Source organism: Rousettus aegyptiacus, unplaced genomic scaffold (assembly GCF_014176215.1).
Source record: "Rousettus aegyptiacus isolate mRouAeg1 unplaced genomic scaffold, mRouAeg1.p scaffold_m13_p_2, whole genome shotgun sequence".
Lineage (NCBI taxonomy): Eukaryota > Metazoa > Chordata > Mammalia > Chiroptera > Pteropodidae > Rousettus > Rousettus aegyptiacus.
In genome coordinates, this window is record NW_023416295.1 from 31,104,850 (window position 1) to 31,123,046 (window position 18,197).

The following is an 18,197-nucleotide window of genomic DNA, read 5'->3' on the forward strand; positions in this document are numbered from 1 at the left end:
ACTCTGCTCTACCATGCTGTTCTTGCCTTCCTCCTATCCAGATATCTAATGAGTGACTATTTTTATTAGCACTTTTCAATATATCAAGTGTATTTCCACATGAATTATTGTCTAACATTCATAAAATCCTAATGAAATAGTAGTATTATCAGACTGATTTCAAAGAGGAGAAAACTGAGACTAATAGAAATTAAATACTTTCCCCAAATGAGAAAGTTTTATGTTCACAAGTCTTTGACTCCAAAGCCTTTGCCCTTTCTACAAGCTAGAAGCCAAGCTAGAGATAATATTACTTGAGTGAAGTTTGGCATTTGAATCTCAGTTCCACCACTTAGTAATTACTTTACCTTGGAGTTTTAAGTTTTTGCCTCTGTAAAATGGGGGTAATAATAGTATTTAACTTATTATGAGGATTAAATAAGCCAACACATCTAAAGCACTAAGAATAGTGCCTGGCACACAGTAAGTGCTATGTAATAGTTAGCTTTTAATATAATGTAGGGGAAATTAAAGTAACCTACAATTAAAAGTCATATGTGCTACCCTATCATTAAGTGTTAACTGATGTGGTTTTGACAATAATTACAGCAGAAGTTTAGAGAATAAGTATGACCTACACAAGCACGTGGCTTTCTAGATTTGCAGGAATATACCTGGAGTTTTCAAAGCCCCCTTTGAAAGTCTTCATTCTGGATTTTCCTTTTAAGCCTTTTGGTTAGTCTATTGTTTGTCACAATGCTAATTCACCAACCCAGACAAATACAATGTTAAACAATTTCCTTTGATTATTTTTGACTAATGCTTCTAGGGAAAAGGATGTTTGCACATGGCAAGCTCTGAGTGGAGTCAGTAAAGTTTGTGGTGAGATCTTCAAGGGAGCTACTAGATAGATCAAATAATGCCCATTCTCTGAGAACGGGGCTTTGAAAAAGCTCCAACCCATTTTGTCCTGTGTGTTGGCTTTGAGGCTGCTTTTTTCATTTTTGTTTCTGTTTTACCATGGCTGTGTGGTGTTGGTTTTTAAGACTACTGCATAGCAGGTGGAGGAGGGAGGAAAATACAGCAAGAAAAAATGCCACAAAACTTGTTATGAAATTCAACATTTTTTTTTTTAATAAAAACACTACTTGGATGGCTAAAAACATTTAGTTAATTTTCAGACTTCTGAAAAAGTTGATTCTGACACATTTTTTTCACTGTTCTTATTCCTTTGATGGAGAGGAGGATTTATGGAGGTTCTTATAACACCATTTTCACTGACATCACTGGTAATATTTAATTAAATAACATAATTACAATGATGACTTGGGAATAAACAGCAGACTTTGGATAAAAATGTGATGCAATTTATGCGAGCAGATGTGCCCAGGATTACGTGAGAGGACCATGGACTTTGAGCACTTAGCACACTGTGAGCAAATCAGTGTGCTTTAGAAAGGGATTGGATAGCTTTTTTGTTTTGATTTGTGTGTAGTTAAGTGGATGTGTTACGAAAGCATCTATTGTAGACATTTAGAAAGAAGAAAATGTTTTATTGTGGATCTACTTTCTAAGCACAAATCATTTCTGACCTTATCGAACCATTCTTAAGTTTGAGATCACTCTGGTATATTCTAATAGCTTTTCAAGGGGTTACGATATTTTAGGGTCTGTATATTTAAAGTAGGGAAGCAATTGAATGGCAGGCCCTGATCTCAATTTGTAACAGAGACTGAGCCTGGAAAGGTCACAAACACTTTAAAAACATCTGAGAATGCTTTTGTTCTCAAGTAAGTCTTGTCTGATATTCACCGTCGAGAGTGTTTCCTTCTTATTGCACAGCTTGAAGATTTCTGGGTGAGTTTCAAGGTAAATCCAGTGTTCTATTTGTTACTAAGTGTTTCCATGGTTGATATCACATGCTGAATCCCTTGAATAGTTATGAAGGTGATCAGGTCATGGTCAGATGCTTGATTCAGTTCTAAGGAAATTGTCTGCCTCTCAAATTGATTTGAAATATATTAAGAGCACAATGTAAAATATATTATCAGATGTTATCAACTGCTATCTCATCCATCTACTTGTCATTTAAAGATATATTTCCCTATTTTTTAACTTTATCGACATGTATTTTCCATATCATAAAATTTATTTCAAGTATGCAATTCAGTGATCTTTAGTAACTTTAGTGAGTGGTACAACTATCACCATAAATCAATTTTAGAATTTCATCTCCCCAGTAAGATCTCTCATGTCTATTTACATGTCTCCTTCCTGTCCTCAGCCTCAGGCAATCACTGATTCACTTTCTGTTTTTATGAATTTTCCCTTTCTAAATATTTCATATAAATGGAATCATACAATATGTCTTTTTTTATGTCTGCCCTCTTTCAATTTGCAGAATGTTTTTGAGGTTCATCTATGATGTAGCATGTGTCAGCAGTTTGTTCTTTCATATTGCTGGAGAGTATCCCATTTTAGGATGTACTGCATTTTGCCTATCCATTCCCCCATTGATGGACATTTAGATTGTTTCAGTTTTTGGCAACTATGAATAATAATACTATGAACATATGTAAGTCTATGTGGATGCTAGTCGTTTAACCAGATTGTTAAACAGACTATCCTTTCCCCAATGAGTTTCCTTGGCACCTTTGTCAAAATCAATTGACTATAAATATAAGGTTTCTTTTTCCTAGACTCTTAATTTTGCTCTGTTGATCTACATATGTCTATCCTTATACCAGTAACACATTGTAACTTTAGAGTAACTTTGAAATTGGAAAGTGAAAGACAGCCAACTTTGTTCTTTGTTTTCAAAATTGTTTTGGCTAAGTTCCCGTTCCCATGTAAATTTTAGTATCTGCTTGCACACTGCTACCAAAGAGGGTGCTGGAATTTCAATAGAATTGCACCGAATCTAAAGATTGATGTGGGGTGAACTGAAATCTCAACAATAATGAGTATTTCAATCCATGGACATGGAGAGTTTCTTCATTCGTTTAGATCTTTATATTCCCTCAGCAAAGTTTTGTAACTTTCTATGTTTGAAAATTTTTTTTTATTAAATTTAATTAAATTTTATTTCTTTTGTTAAATTTAATCCTAAGCCTTTTATTCTTTTTAATGTTATTGTGAATGGAATTGTAATCTTTACTTTTTGATTGTTCAGTGATCATATATAGAGCTCAATAGATCTCATTTATTCTGATGTCTACCAAAAAATTTTATGTTATGGCAGGGTCCTGGATGATATAAAGTGCTGCTATAAATTCTTAAGGTGATTATAAACCTCTCATGGATAAAATCATATTTATCAGAGTACACCTGAAACCTTTAGTATAGGTCTTATTCACAATGGGAACTTATCATATTGTTATAGAATAAACATATGAATTTTCGCTTTTTTTTTTTAATTTAAAACAACATGGTTACAGATCCACATTAGTTACCTTGATGGAATCTTTCTCTACAGAAAAAAAATGTGAATTAAAAGTTTACCATAGGTTCTTATCAAGTTAGGAGTTAAGGGTTTTTTCATTGTTGAGAAATAAAGTTTTCCAAAATTATGTTATTTATTAGTTTTTGGGTTGTTGTGACAATTGTCTTTGTTTTAATAGAACAAACACTATTATTTATTTTTATTTGATTAGTGGCAATTGTTCAAGTAAGAGTATATTTACTCATTTAAAATGTTTCAGGAAATTTCTTCTAGATTATAAACTTAGAAAGTATTGTCAAAACATAATTGTACCAGTTGTCCAGTACATGTAGGTGGTAGTTCCTGAGATTCTGCTACTTTCTTTATTTACTTCTACCTCTATAATATTGAGTTTGGGGACAGTTCTTAAATTTCAGGGCAGAATAAATCTTTGTCTGTCATACTGGATGGCCTTGTCCAAATGTTTACATCTGGGCACAAGAAAGCATTTCCTCTTAAAGTGGAGGCTTAATATTTGTGGGATGCAAGTAGGAACTTTTTTTATGGGTTGGATATTGGACGTATGGTACTACCAAGCATGTATGACAGAGCCCATGTAAGAATGCCAATCCATCTCCATCTGTCTCATGTTCTGTCTGATTGTTTATCGTGAATGTTTTTATATTTTAATAAGGTTTTATATAATTAATATTTGCACTAAAATAAGCTGGGATGGATTGTATATCTCACTTTGTATTTTAAGCTTCTGCTATGGTCATATGAGATGCTCGTGCAGTGACCAGAGTTCACACTATCATGTATTATAGTTAAATCTGAAAGATAAGCAGCAATAAATTGACTCTTTTTGGATGCAATGTATCTGATACCTTCTATTCAAGGACAGCAGGCAGGGACCTTGTTGATAAACCAGAGTGCACTAGGACATGAAATAGGAGCAGTTCGCTCCTTCTGGTTTTAGGATAGTGATTTGAAGTAGCCTCTCGAGATACCAGTCGATTGTGGTGTGGCCTATGCCATGGCCTGTGAAATTGATGAAGCCATCGCTAATCACTGGGGTCAGAGGGAATGGGAATTTTTAGTTAGGTAGATAAGAAAAAAAATGTATGAAGAATAGAGGCAGAGTCATCCTGCCCTAAGAGCATCTAGAGAGATCTGATTGGTCTTCATTGCTATTTGCTGTGAGGTATAAAGTTAAACCTGTTTATACATTTCAGTATTTGGTAACACTTAAAAATTTTTAATAGCTCTCAAAAATCAAAAGTGACAAAAGGGCATTATAAAGGACAAACTAAGTAGTAAATTTCTGATTCTCAAGGGTAACTCATATAGAATGTGCACATTTACCAACAAATAAGGTGGGGGGAGGGCACATGCAGAGCGCTATAACAGACCGTGTGAAAACCTGAAGGCACAAAATTGAAGCGCCTACTTCAAATGTTAATAGTTCCTTTAAGAACATTATGCCTGAAGACCACGATGTACCGAGTGTGCCTTTATATATCACTCTGGGAAGCATGATGTTGCATTTGTATGAAGTGACTACTCTTCAAAATTAGTTTTGTTTCTTTTGATTCAGTTTTATTTTACCCCTATAAAACAATACCGTTTTTGTGTCAGCTCCACAAGCAGGACTTTGCAATCAATTAAATAATGTCATCAGATTATATCCTGTCACCAGATATTTCAAATAGAAAATTATTTGTTTATTCCTATAATGGTTTGATATTTTCATCCAATTCATATAAGTTAAAACATAACTTTAAAAGTGTATTCTGCCAAAAGTGAGACAGCATAAAGCTGACATTATTATAAATATCATCATAAATTCCATTAAAAAATTCAACATTGTTGGTAAAATCACTTTTTTTTCATGTAATATGTATATGTATTTTGGTAGAGCACAAAGTCACAGTAAATTCTCATTAAATTAAAACTTGACTTTAGGATTGCTTGTCATGTAATACTTCATGTAATAGAATCTGAAATTATACAAATTTATAAGTTTATAGTTATACATATTTACAAAAATTTTGACACGTAAACAGGGAACTTCAAATTGTTTTGTGATGTAGCTAAATTTGAATTTTAGAAAGTACTGTACCATGGTGATATGTATATTTCCTTTTTGCTGTCCATTATCAAGTAGATTTTAAGAATGTTTTAACTTTTGGAGAATTTCTTTGTAAATCAACCTAAGGTTAATTGTAATGGTAGAGAAACTTTAGACAAATCCTAAAATTTGGTTGCAATTTTGTCAAAATGTTAGCATTTGAAACTTTTAGCAAATAAATGACTATTGCAAACCTTATGGCAAAGAACTTTTTCTAGTGATAGAACCGAACAAATTAACTTATGGTCTCCAATGGAGTATAAGATTTAAATTTGAAATTCTATAATTGCATACCAAAATATCTTGACTTGTGAGAAGAATCTTTTGATGGAGATTCTATTTTTCATTATATAAATTTATATTCAAGGCCAGAATGAAATAAAACTAAGGGGGAAAAAAATAAAACTTAGGACTATGATTTTGCAGCATCCAAGTCTGGCCAAATATTAAAAGGACTCATGAAAAGAGATAATTTATTTGATGAGATTTGTCTTGCAAAAATATTTGTTAAAGAAAATTGCTTTGAATGGTAGTAAAAGAGCCAATACTTATGAAAATATTTAGGTTGAAATACTAACACATTTCACTACAAAATTATCATTGATAATATCTCCTATTGAGTAGAAATTGCTCTGAGTTTACCAAGCATCTCAGTACCTACGCAGAAAGTTTTTACTTTAAAATGTTATGGTCTACAAGAATTAGTAATTAAAAATATCAATAATTTCAAAATGTTAAGGAAAGCTGCATGCAGTTTTTTGAAAACCATGAAAAATAGTAAGATTAAATAGAAAAATAAATTCTTCAGAAAAATACTAGAAATACAGTATTAGGTAAAAATTTCATTTAAAAACATTAAAATCAGAATAATTTTTCTGCTTTTGTTATTTGTTAATGTTTAGATATTCGATATGATTTTAAAAATTTTTGTTTAATGTACATAGATATGTGTTTTTAGATTTTAGAAAAATTTTATTTTCAAAACTAGTATTTAGATAGTACTGTTTAAAAGACTATTCAAAGTATTTAAATAGCCTAATAATGTGGATAATTTGTTGGTCAACAATATTTCAAAAAATTACGTATTTATTATTTTTAATGCTCTATTTCTCCCAAAGGAGTCCCAGCTGACATAACTAATTATATGGTTACCCTGCATATAAGAGATATGTTAGCAAAAGAACTGCATCTTAAGATTCATCCTAGATAACCTATATTCAGCACCCAAGTGTCTTCTACTAGTTCCATGCCTAACATCGTGCATTTTGCTTATTTCCCATTCTTTCCTGCCCTCTCTCCATCTTTGACTTTGGGGTCTTAGTGGTTCTAATTACCTCTGTATCTCTTGACTCAGTGGCTAGACAGAAATAGTAATATGTTCTCTTTGTTTGATCTTGACAATTTCTTCCTTGGAAGTCCCATTGGCTTGGCCCGATATTTAAAAATCCTTTTGGCTTATCCCTTGGTTCCAGCTCTTTTGAGTTCTCTATGGAACAGTGTTGTTGATTGCTAATCTTTAGATTTTATTATTACCACTTTTTAAATTTGTTCATGTTTTATTTTTCCTTTCGTGGTACTCCAAAGACTCCCCCATTAGTGATAAAGTTTAATTCACTTATATTTTACTCTAAATTATTTAAAACAGATAACTCAATATTTAGAACAATGCCTACTAATAGGATTACTAATTTACATTTTAATTTATTAACTTTTAAACCATTAAACTTCTATCTCTTATTTTTCCGAACATCCTAATTCTAGGATAAACTCCTTATATAGGTGACTATTGGATTCAGCCAGGCTATAATTGTTTCAGGAAATTTAATTAATTTGAGTTTGTCATCCTTCTGGAATATCAGAGAGATTTGTATCTATTAGAATATTCTAAAAAATGTTACTAGCTACAATGATGATAAGATTCACTCATAGAAATTAATTTCTGATCATCGGACAACTAATAACCTTATCTGTAGAAATTATACCCTTGAGGTTGATAATATTTAGCCACTAGTTTTGTGAATAATTTAAAACTAGTTATGATGGTCAAAAAAATTTTAAGATATGTTTCTAATGTCACTTTAATTCTTATAAATATGACATGACTACCTCCTATAGAGGATAATAGCTTTTCTGTAATCCATATAGTTTAAAATACTGCTGATGGCGTCACATCACAGGAATAAACTAATAATAACTTCTTTACTAAACAATGAAAAAGTTTTTGCATGGCTCAGGTTAATTATACTCTTTCTGTTGTAACCTAAGATACCCAAGAAGTATACTGACGTAACTTACCAGAACTTCAGACTATGTACATATGTCTTGGTATATTTATACCATGGTAATACCACACATTGTGGGCCTTGGACAGAGGAAGGAGGGTGCCATCTGGGAAGGGATTATATACCACTTAGGTTGTGGTATTTCTATATTAGTGCTATCTAAGATGAATTACTATTTTCTCATCTAGCTGTCTGTTGACATGCAAATCTACCAGGAAAGTTTGGAAATACTGGTTTCCATTGCTTTGAGCATAGGCTTCTTCCTTGCTTGACATTCTTGAATGCTACATTTGAAGCTATTTTTATAATTGCAATAATAGAAAACGACACTGTATGACTATGGGTTGCCATACAAACTCAACAAGAAAGCTTTAAACTTGCTTATCTAAAGGTGTTAGATAAGAGAATCACTTTGCCTTTTTTACTCCCTAAATAATATAACATTAGTGTGCTGGCAAATAACACCTATTGCATTTGGATCCTTATGTAAAATTTAGTAATAAGCCATTTGGATGTCTAAGATGGGAAACACCCAACCTATTAGATATTACACTTGTTTTGGACTTGTCCAAATAGAGATCTGTTTATAAACATTTATTATGTTGTTTCTTATTGTTGCTGCTGTCAAGTATGTTGTCAGTTGGGTCTTAAATGCTTTTGAGCAACTATAATCCTGAAGATTTGTATATCAGATAGTTTTACATAGAGAACTTGAATAACCTGAATAAATAAAGTGGAATTTTGTGAGAATGTCAAAACTGATATGGTGGTATAGACTCTAAAATCTGATAATTTGCTTATTCTTTATGTGTGCATTTTATTGCCTCAGGCTGAAGGCCTGGAAAAAGAATTTTTTAACATTACAGCAGTAATTTCCTAGGAGATAAGAAAGCTAATGTTGGTCTTCATCACGCTGATTTTAATCAAGTAAAGCTGATAATTGACTATGCACTTCGAAGTATCTTCAGTATAGTAGACACTTCAATGTAGTCTTCTAAATGAAGACTCCTAATGAATGAACAATGGAATTTTTTCCTCCTGTAACTAAAGATTTCATTTTATTTTAAAAAATATTAACATATCATAAATTATCATGTGTGTGTGTATGTTATGAGTTTTAACTCTTGTCCTGATTACCACCATAATCAGGACACAGAACAATTCCATCATACCCCAAAACTTCTTCCTGTTACCCTGTGTCGCCAAATATTCCTTTCACCACCAACATTGGTGACCACTGATTTGTTCTCCATTTCTATATTTTTGCTTTTTCTAGGATATTATTGTATATATGAAATCATAGGGCAGGGAGCCTTTGAACTAGCTTCTTTCATTCAACATAATGCTTTGAGGTTCGTCCATGCTGTTGCACTTGTCATAATTTGTTTTTTAATCGATGAGCCATGGTCCATTGCATAACACAGTTTTTTAAAATTCACCAGTTGGAAGATATTTTTTTTCACCCAGTTTTTCAAAATTATGAATAAAGATGCTGTAAATATTTATGTACAAATTTTTGAATGAAATAAGCTTTTATTTTCCTAGGAGAAATACCTAGGAGTAGGATTGTTGGGTCATGATAGATACAAGTTTACGTTTAAAGAACCACCAAATTGTTTTCAAAAACATCTGCACCATTTTTCATTCTCGCTAACAATGTAAAAGTTCCAGTTGCTGTGCATTCTCTTTAGCAGTTGGTATTGTTAATTTTTTTGAATTTTAGTCACTCTAATAGGTTTGCAGTAATAACTCATTATGATTTTAATTTCCATTTACCTAAAGACTAATGACATTGAGCATGTTATGTGCTTATTGACCATCTGTATATCTTCTCTGGTGAAATGTTACTTCAAATTTTTGCTTAATTTTCAAAAATTGGATTATTATGATTGAGTTTTGAGAGTTTTAAAATATAAATTTTGATACAAGTCTCTTGGGGAAGTTGAAACTTGTTTTAATGAAATATATACCTGCAATATGTATTCATTTGATTTTATCCAGAGGGCTAATTTTCAATGCTTAATTACAATAAACATTATGAACTCCTTTTTAGCAATTAAATCCCCAACTTTTTGCCTTTAGTCAGCTACTTAGTGAATTCTTTACAGACCTATGATCTCATGACTGGAAAATCAATATATTTGCATTTAATGATGGTAAAAAATCTAGTGGTCTTAAAAATTCTTTGACGGTACAAATCCTGGTTGTTATCTTCCAACCAGGATGCCTTGGACATGTTACTTTACCTTACAGAGTCTCAATTTACCTCCCTGTAAATTAAAAATGGTATTAAAATTTTTGTGCAGATTGGATAACGTGTATTAAGTGCTCAAAAAGAGCCCGGTACATATTGGAAGTTCAATAAATATCTCTTTCTGCTCTACCAATAATATTAGTTTTGGCTGCTTTTATGTATTTTAAGCATATAATTTATTCTTGCAAGTTAATGAATACAAAGAAAACAAAGTTTAGAAAAATATGACAGAAAAATAAGGTTTTCAATAATGGGGATTTGTCTAATATCTTATATTCTCTGCCATATATTGTGATTTTGTAAATAGCTGTTTAGAAAATAGGGAAATTGGCTAATCTTATTATGGACAATTGCATAATTTACTTCCTTAGTTAACCCAATTAGAGCTACAGCCATGGATGGGAAGAGGCCAAAAAAAGTGATTAGAGCTCATGAAGGCATTAGCAGTTCAATAATTGTATAATGAAGAGCAAGCAAGTGGAAGAAATGTAAGGTGCTTAGTTAAATAGTCATTTGGTGTTAATCAAAGGTTATTTTTCTGACAGTAAATTGCTAGTTGTGATTTTATTTATTTAAAGTAACTAGGTTCTTAGATTTTCTTAATGTCAATGTAAATACTTTAAGGAATGCGTTGTCCTTAACAGTTAATATTTTTTAAAGTATCTAAATATATCATTTAACTTTGGGAGAAAATACAAAGAGGGATAAACTTTAGAAAAATAGTTAATCCATGCAAAAGAAACATTTCTGGTAGACAAATTTCACTCTTAGGCCATTTGAGCAAACAAGAGAGGGATAGTGATTGACTGATACAGAGAAAGAGAGGTGAGGCAGCGAAGGGAAGAGGTGGCGAGTTTGAGACATTTAATCGTTCATTTTCAGGCTGCGGGATAGACTCACTTCAGGAGGTATCTTTGAAAGTTACTGGAATACTTGGCTTCCAGTCCCAGATATTCTGATTTAATTGCTATGGGGTTTGATCTGGACATTGGGAATTAAAAGCCATATGATTCTAATGTATAGCAAAATTTGAGAAACCCTGGATTAGTCATAAATTTAAAAAAGAAGTCTGGCTAAAGGTCATTTTGAACTGACAGCTGTGTGAGAAGGAAATAGTGTCTCATAACAAGACTTTAAACTTTATCAGAAATTTGTTTAAGCATTCTGCCAGAAATGTTAATTTCTTTTCCAAAGAAAGCAAAGTTTGGCTTCTGTACCAAGGTTTGAGGGTTGTTATCAAGAAACTTGATTTTGACTTGTCTCTGGCTGTCACTGCTTCACTCCCTAGCTAAGTAATGCTGGGAACTTGTTCACTTTGCTAGCTTCAATTTACTTATCAGTAAATGATGTTATGAGATATCTCCCTCCCCCAAGATTTCAACCAGGCCTTCAAGGGGCCCATTCTTTGACAAGAGGAATGGAGCAAGCCCTCTGAACTGCTCCAGTCTCCTCTGTCATTGTCTCCCTCCTTCCTTCAGAAAGGGTTCTAGATAAATTGTGCAGACTAACTTCCCAGTCTGGAATGTCACAGGGGGATTTCTTCAATTTCCTCAATTTAGTGAATTCACATAAGCCCTTGTAATCACATAAATCAGCAGTTCTGCAGCCTGGCTCACCAGCATGGCAAAAGCCCAGGCTGGGAATCTGCTCAAGCAGCAAATGGGTCTTTTTACTTGGAAACCAAGAAGGGCAAAGACAGGTATATGTGTAGTTGTTTCAATATTCTGTCTTTCTCATGTATTAATACATTTACTTTTGTCATTTCAAAATGGATGTTTTTCTAATCTCGGTTTAATCAGTCACTCTCTAATCTCAAGATAATGTCGTATTTCTCACATATTTATATATCTGTGTATTCATTAATATGCATACATATGAAATATATGTACATATACATAAATATATATTTAGTTGATTTCCTCAACAAGTTTGGAATGAGGTTAGGTATATATGAATTAGTAAGAAAACAAAAGCCTAAAATAAGAGATGTTCTAATTATCATAAAAGTAAATCCAACACAAAGATTTCTCTCTTTGCCTGTAACTATACTGTTTTTATTTATAACCTATTTTTTTTTTTTTTTTTTTTTTTAACCATAGACTAATACTTTCCTGTGTATCTCCCTGAATGTCCTAATGCTTTAAATTTCTAGAATCCTTTAAGGGGGAACATATATAATTTTGGTTATAAATTGGACCCTGTATTTATTAGAAAATGTTACCATAATAAAATATACAGAAATATTTCATCAGAGTTGGATTTACTATAATTTCATATGATTTCATTTTTAATTTAGTTTAGTGAGGTATCCGTTTTGAAGGCTGATCATCTAACTTAACATTTAGGAGACTTGAATTTTAATCATAAAATATTTGAAGAATATAGAATTGTTGGAAAAATAATATGAAGAATCATGTATCTGTCACCCAGATTGGTGAAAGGTTAACCACTTACTATGTTTTCATCAGATTAAAAAAAGTAAAACACTATAGATATAAACAAATATTTATGTGCTCCTCCTCAAATTCATTCCCTTTCTTCTACATCTAAAACTTATGCACTCTTAAAGTTGTGTTTGTTATTCCTACATAGGTACAGAAAAATAAATAAAACAAATACTGTTTTACAAACTAAAAATTTATGTTAAACTATAGGACTCATTTGCAAGCTGCTCTTTTTTTCACTCATTGTATTTTTGAAATGTATCCATGTTGATAAATGTAGTACGTTTTTTCATTAATTATAACTGCTATACAGTATTCCAATGAATGGACAGCTGTATCATAATTTATTAATTTATTATCCTATTGATGACATTTAAAATATATCCTCTCTTTGCATTTAAAAACGATGATACCGAGACCATTCTTGTACTTATCTCTATTAAGTACACCTCCTCAGGTGTTCTTAAGTGGTTATTGCTCCAGTCAAGATTACCTTCTCTACCCAGTTCCTCCTGGATTCCCACATCTACTCCCTTCTCTTAATAATGGCTTTGCTACTACTAGCCCCAGGTTGCTTTTTCCCTTAGGGTTTGCATGGTTATTCTATTCATAACTCTGTAAACAGTCCCTTTCCAAAAGGATAGTGACTGATCCAAGGTATTCTTTTAAAGAAAGTTTACTTTTGTTTGTGCCATGCATCCAGCCTAGATCACTTAAAGTTTTAATTTCTTAAATCAGGAACTCTCAGGTCATATAGTAGTATATATCCAAATTCTAAACTTATACATAGCACAGACCTGATATTACGGTCTTAGAAGACAATTTTCCACACAGAGCCCATATAATATAAACTATACATACTTTTCGATGTGATAGATAGATCTGTTTTTATTCCACCCTCTCACTAAAGTTGTAAACTTCTAGAAGACAAGTACTATATGTGTCCATGTGGATATGTGTATGTGTGTGTGTGTGTGTGTGTGTGTGTGTGTGTGTGTGTGTGTGTAGGTTTACGTGTGTTTGTGGTTTCTAGTGGGGTGAGGGGATCAGGCATCTCAGTTGTAAGTTCCTGCTTCCCTCAAACCAAAAACCTCTCGTTTTGTTGTCTTGTGGTCACAAATATCCAAGTCTTTGTATTTATAGAGATTGGTAAAATTCCCTAGATAGTCAAATGAAAGCTCACAGAACATGATTCTAGTTTTTAGTCTCCCACTTCTTTTTTCTTGTGATGCATCTATGCTTTTAAAAGCATATTTGTTATATCTTATGCAACATTTCTAGTTGTTTCGGAGGCCATATTTTTGGTTGTTGTGTTTGTACATCTTCAATTGTTACTAGCTGTTCCCAAAATCATTCTCCAAATAATAGTACCAATTTGCCCTTTCATTAGTGGTACCTGTTGCTTTATGTCTTCACCAGCACTTGGTAATCAAAGAATGAAATAAGAAAAGACTCGATAATAAAGTATTGCTAGATATAATTTTTTTTGAAAAAAATGTTAGTATAAAAAATATCTTATTGTTTGTTAATGTGAATTTCTCTGAATATACATGATCTTGACCATCTTTTCATAAATACTTATTAGACATTATTATTCCCTCTTTAGCAAATTATTTTTTCATATTCTTGGTTCATTCCTGCCTTTCTCTATTGAATTTTTGTCCATTTTTTCCCCTCATTAACCCTCCTACTTTCACCCCTGATCTATGGATGTGGCTGTCTCCCCTTTAGAAGGGATCTCTGAAGGTGGGGCATCATCTCCCGCAAGCTCTCAGCATCTACCTGCACCCGGGGCCTGGCACCCTCCCACCTCACGTATACTTGGAGAAGGGGGTCTGGTGTACCCAGGGGGCCTAGCGCATGGGTGGGGGGAGGGTCCTGGCGCACCCGGGGTGTGAACCCAGGACCTTCTGCATGTAAAACAGACGTGCTAACCACTACACTATGGAGCCACCCTTGTCCATTTTTAATTAATTTGTAGATTTTTAGAAGGTATAATATCCTACTACTTTGTATTTGACACAAATATTTTTTCCTTGTGGTTTATCTTTTTGCTTATCATGTATTAGACTTTATTTTAATACTTTATTTGTGGAGTTTATTTCATTCTTTTAATCTTAAAATGTCTTAAACCTTTTATCTTTAAATATTTTAAAAGTACTTCTGACCTTTGTAAAAAAAAACACAAAAAAACAATTTGTCCTGGGTATGTTATTAAAATGTGTTATTAATCTGAAACTATAAAACCTGCATTCTTTTTTTCCCAAAAGTGATGCTTTTCTATTCATCTGCTAAAATTATAAGTTATTATACAAAAGTAATTCTATATTTCAATGATTCTAACTGTTCAATAGATGGTGCAAAACTTACCCTCACAGACGGAGACTCTAATTAATTTTAACATAAGATTTAGTCTCAGTACTTTCAATAATGACTACACTCCATATACCTGCCTCCCTGAACAGACTGTCATAAGAAAACGTAACAAAAGTTAAGCAAGAAGATTCTGATTGCACTATAATTTATTGTGTTTATTCCTAATTAACAATAGAACTTATCTGTGACACATATATATATATTTATTAATTAATAATTAGTAGAAATGAAAGCAAATTTAGAAAATATAGAAAAGTAGAAAAACATTATTGGTAATCTCATCGTCTGATCATGATTATTAAAATTTTTTTCCTCTTAGCCTTCTTTTCTATGCATCAAATTCCCCCAACATAAATGTAATGAGACTATACATATGATTTTATATTCTGATCTTTTTACTTAATTTTATGTCATAAGTATTCATATTAGGACATAATACACTTTCTACTTAAAGAAGTAGAAAGGAATAGTTTCAAGATAATATATTTTTCAAGGTACAGAGGAATTGCTCATTAGACAGAAGCAGATTCTCTCTGGCACCTGTTAGATAGATTACAGCACGTGAACTATGAATTTAAGTTTAACATTTCTCTTAGCTGAGGTGAATTGGGTAACTTGCTGGTATTGTGTATTTCTAAGCCTTTCTGAAGCACCTTCCAATAGTTCTGTGTCAGAAAATAGGATCCGGTATCTCCACAATCAGATTTAGATATTGCTTTCCTACCTCAGCTGATTTTTTTTTTTTTTCCATCAGCTTTAAGGGATGTGCCTTTAAGGGAGAGAAAGGAAAATAGTTATTGTATGAAGCCAGTAAATGAAAAATTACAGTTCTAGGCTTAAAATACATTTTGAGATGAGATTTTTCATCTGGGTCGTATGCATAGAAAATGGATGTGAAGCAGATAGATCAGAATTCTACTAAAATTTTGAGGAAATTTTTTCTCCAAAGAAACAAAGCGTTTCTCTTATAAAAGCCAGTTCAATCCCTTGCAAAGAGCCTGTGCAACCTCCCCACTCCCTCCTCTACCATCTAAACCAGCAGGAAGCAAGCTACAGAGGCTGTGCAGCTCCCCAAGCAAGCCACGTTTTCAATGCACATTTCAGATATGGTATTGGAGAAAAATGAGCAAAGAAGCAGTTCTCAGCAGGTAAAGTCAGCGTCCACAAAGGACAGTGGGTAAAGAAGAAAGAAGATTCTCCCAGAGAACAGAATCAGGGGCTTCTCTGTACTACCAGAGAAGTGGTAGATGGCTTTCAGTTTTTCTGCTTTTGGCAAAGAGTTAGTGGCAGTAGATAACGAACAAACTTAGGAACCTCAGTTTTTAGTACTTTCAGTTGGGAAAACATTCTACACTAAATCCATTACTAAAAAATAACAAATATTTTATGTCCTCTAGTGGATGCCATGATATACAGAGAATAACATGGTATTATTTTTATTCTTTACTTTTATCCCTGGAGTATTTATTGACATGAAATAATTATTGTCTACTTTCAACTTTACCCAAACCAAATTCATTCGTAAGTATTAAACATATGCTTAAATGTCAATATAGGATGTTGTTCCATAGTGTAGCAGTTAGTTCATCTGCTTTACACACAGAAGGTCCTGGATTGGCACCCCAGTGGAGCCACAGTCCATGGTCTACAGCCATGCCACCCTGAATGTGCCTGATCTCACTGATCTCAAAAGCTAAGCAGTTGGGCTTGATTAGTACTTGGAGGGAGATCACCTAGGAAAACCAGGTGCTGTAGGCATAAAAAAAATAAAAATAAAAAAAATATATATATATAGTTTACTTTCCTTTACTTAAAAATAACTTTTGCCACTTTCTCTGTTTATTGCAATCCTATCTACAGAACAGAATGTATAGCATGTTGTCCGTAACTTCTATTACGTGTGTGTATCTTATCCCCCATATGACTAAATTCTTGCTTATATGCTCTATATTCTCAAGAAAAAGAAACAGACATTATCCCTTATTGGAAATCCCTTTCTATGATTAATACATGTATATTCTCTGGAAACAGAACTCCTAGTGATTTAATAATACTAAATTACCAACTTAAAGAAAACTTTCATTAGATTTTCAATGATTTGAATGGTGCACTCTTAAATTTTGAGAATAAAATTTGGAAAAACTCTGGTGTTCTATTAGTTAGTCATAATTTATGAGTCACCACCCGAAATTGGTGGACTTGCATCATTTAATTCGCTGTGGAAAACCCCATGAATCAGGTGGGAATTTACAACCTCTTGGTTATTTGATGAGGGTTAGATGAGTGGGAAGTAATACTTCATATTGAGTGCTTTTAAGACCTTTGAGATCAGCATCTAATCTAAATGTCCTAAAGAGATGGTGCTAACTTTCCCCCACAGCAATTTAATCTGGGTGAAATAATGATCTGTTAGTGTATGTTCAGTATGAATGCTAGATGATGTTTTCTTTATATTGGATCCCATTCAGGAAAGGGATCAGCTCTTTTAGAAAACCTTTAGTTCTTGGACTGTATACCATGATTCAGTTGATACACATAGAAGAGGATATACTTGGAATTTTTTTCACATTCATATAACTTTTATTAAAATATATCATTATAATTGGTATATTTTATTATTATTTTTATTCTTCCTGTACCTAATTTTTAAATTAACTTATATCATAGGTATGTATGCATAGCAGGTCCTCAATAATGTCATTTCTTTATAACTTTTTAAAATTAAACTCACTGGGGTGACATTGGTTAATAAAATTATGCAAATTTCAAGTATACAATTCAATAATGTGTCATATGTATACTGTATTGCGTGTTAACCACCTAAAGTTAAATTAGGAAAAGTGGAGAGGGGGGAGGTAGGTAAATGTAAAAGGGGTCAAATATATGGTGATGATGAAATTTTTATTTAAAAATTCTTTAAAAAATTCTTCTTTCATATTGTTTCACAATTATATGTTCTAGAATACATGGTCTCTTTTTAAAAAAATTTAGGGTTTAATATGGTGTTTTATGATTCTGAACTATGTCTGGAAAAACATTTACTTGTCTTAGAGAGGGTTTCTAAAAAGCCACTTAGCTACTGGTGGCCTTTGAAAGTGGGAGACTTTCACTCCTTATAAGAATGACAATGGAAAGTTGCTTCCTTACCATTTATTCTCTGACTAAGAACTTTATCATGTGATTTCTTAAAATTAAACTGTGTTACGCCTCGTCCACTACAACATCTATCTTCTTTTGACATAGAGAAGGGATATGCGTATTCTTAGAATTTATCCACTTGATGGGGAATGGAAGAGACACCATAGATTGC

At 32.6% G+C, this 18,197-nt stretch overlaps 1 pseudogene; it reads left to right on the forward strand.

Annotated features, from left to right (window-relative positions):
• The first annotated feature begins 16,530 nt into the window (after window positions 1-16,530).
• On the forward strand, window positions 16,531-16,645 carry LOC118614289 (annotated as a pseudogene).
• The last annotated feature ends 1,552 nt before the right edge of the window (window positions 16,646-18,197 follow it).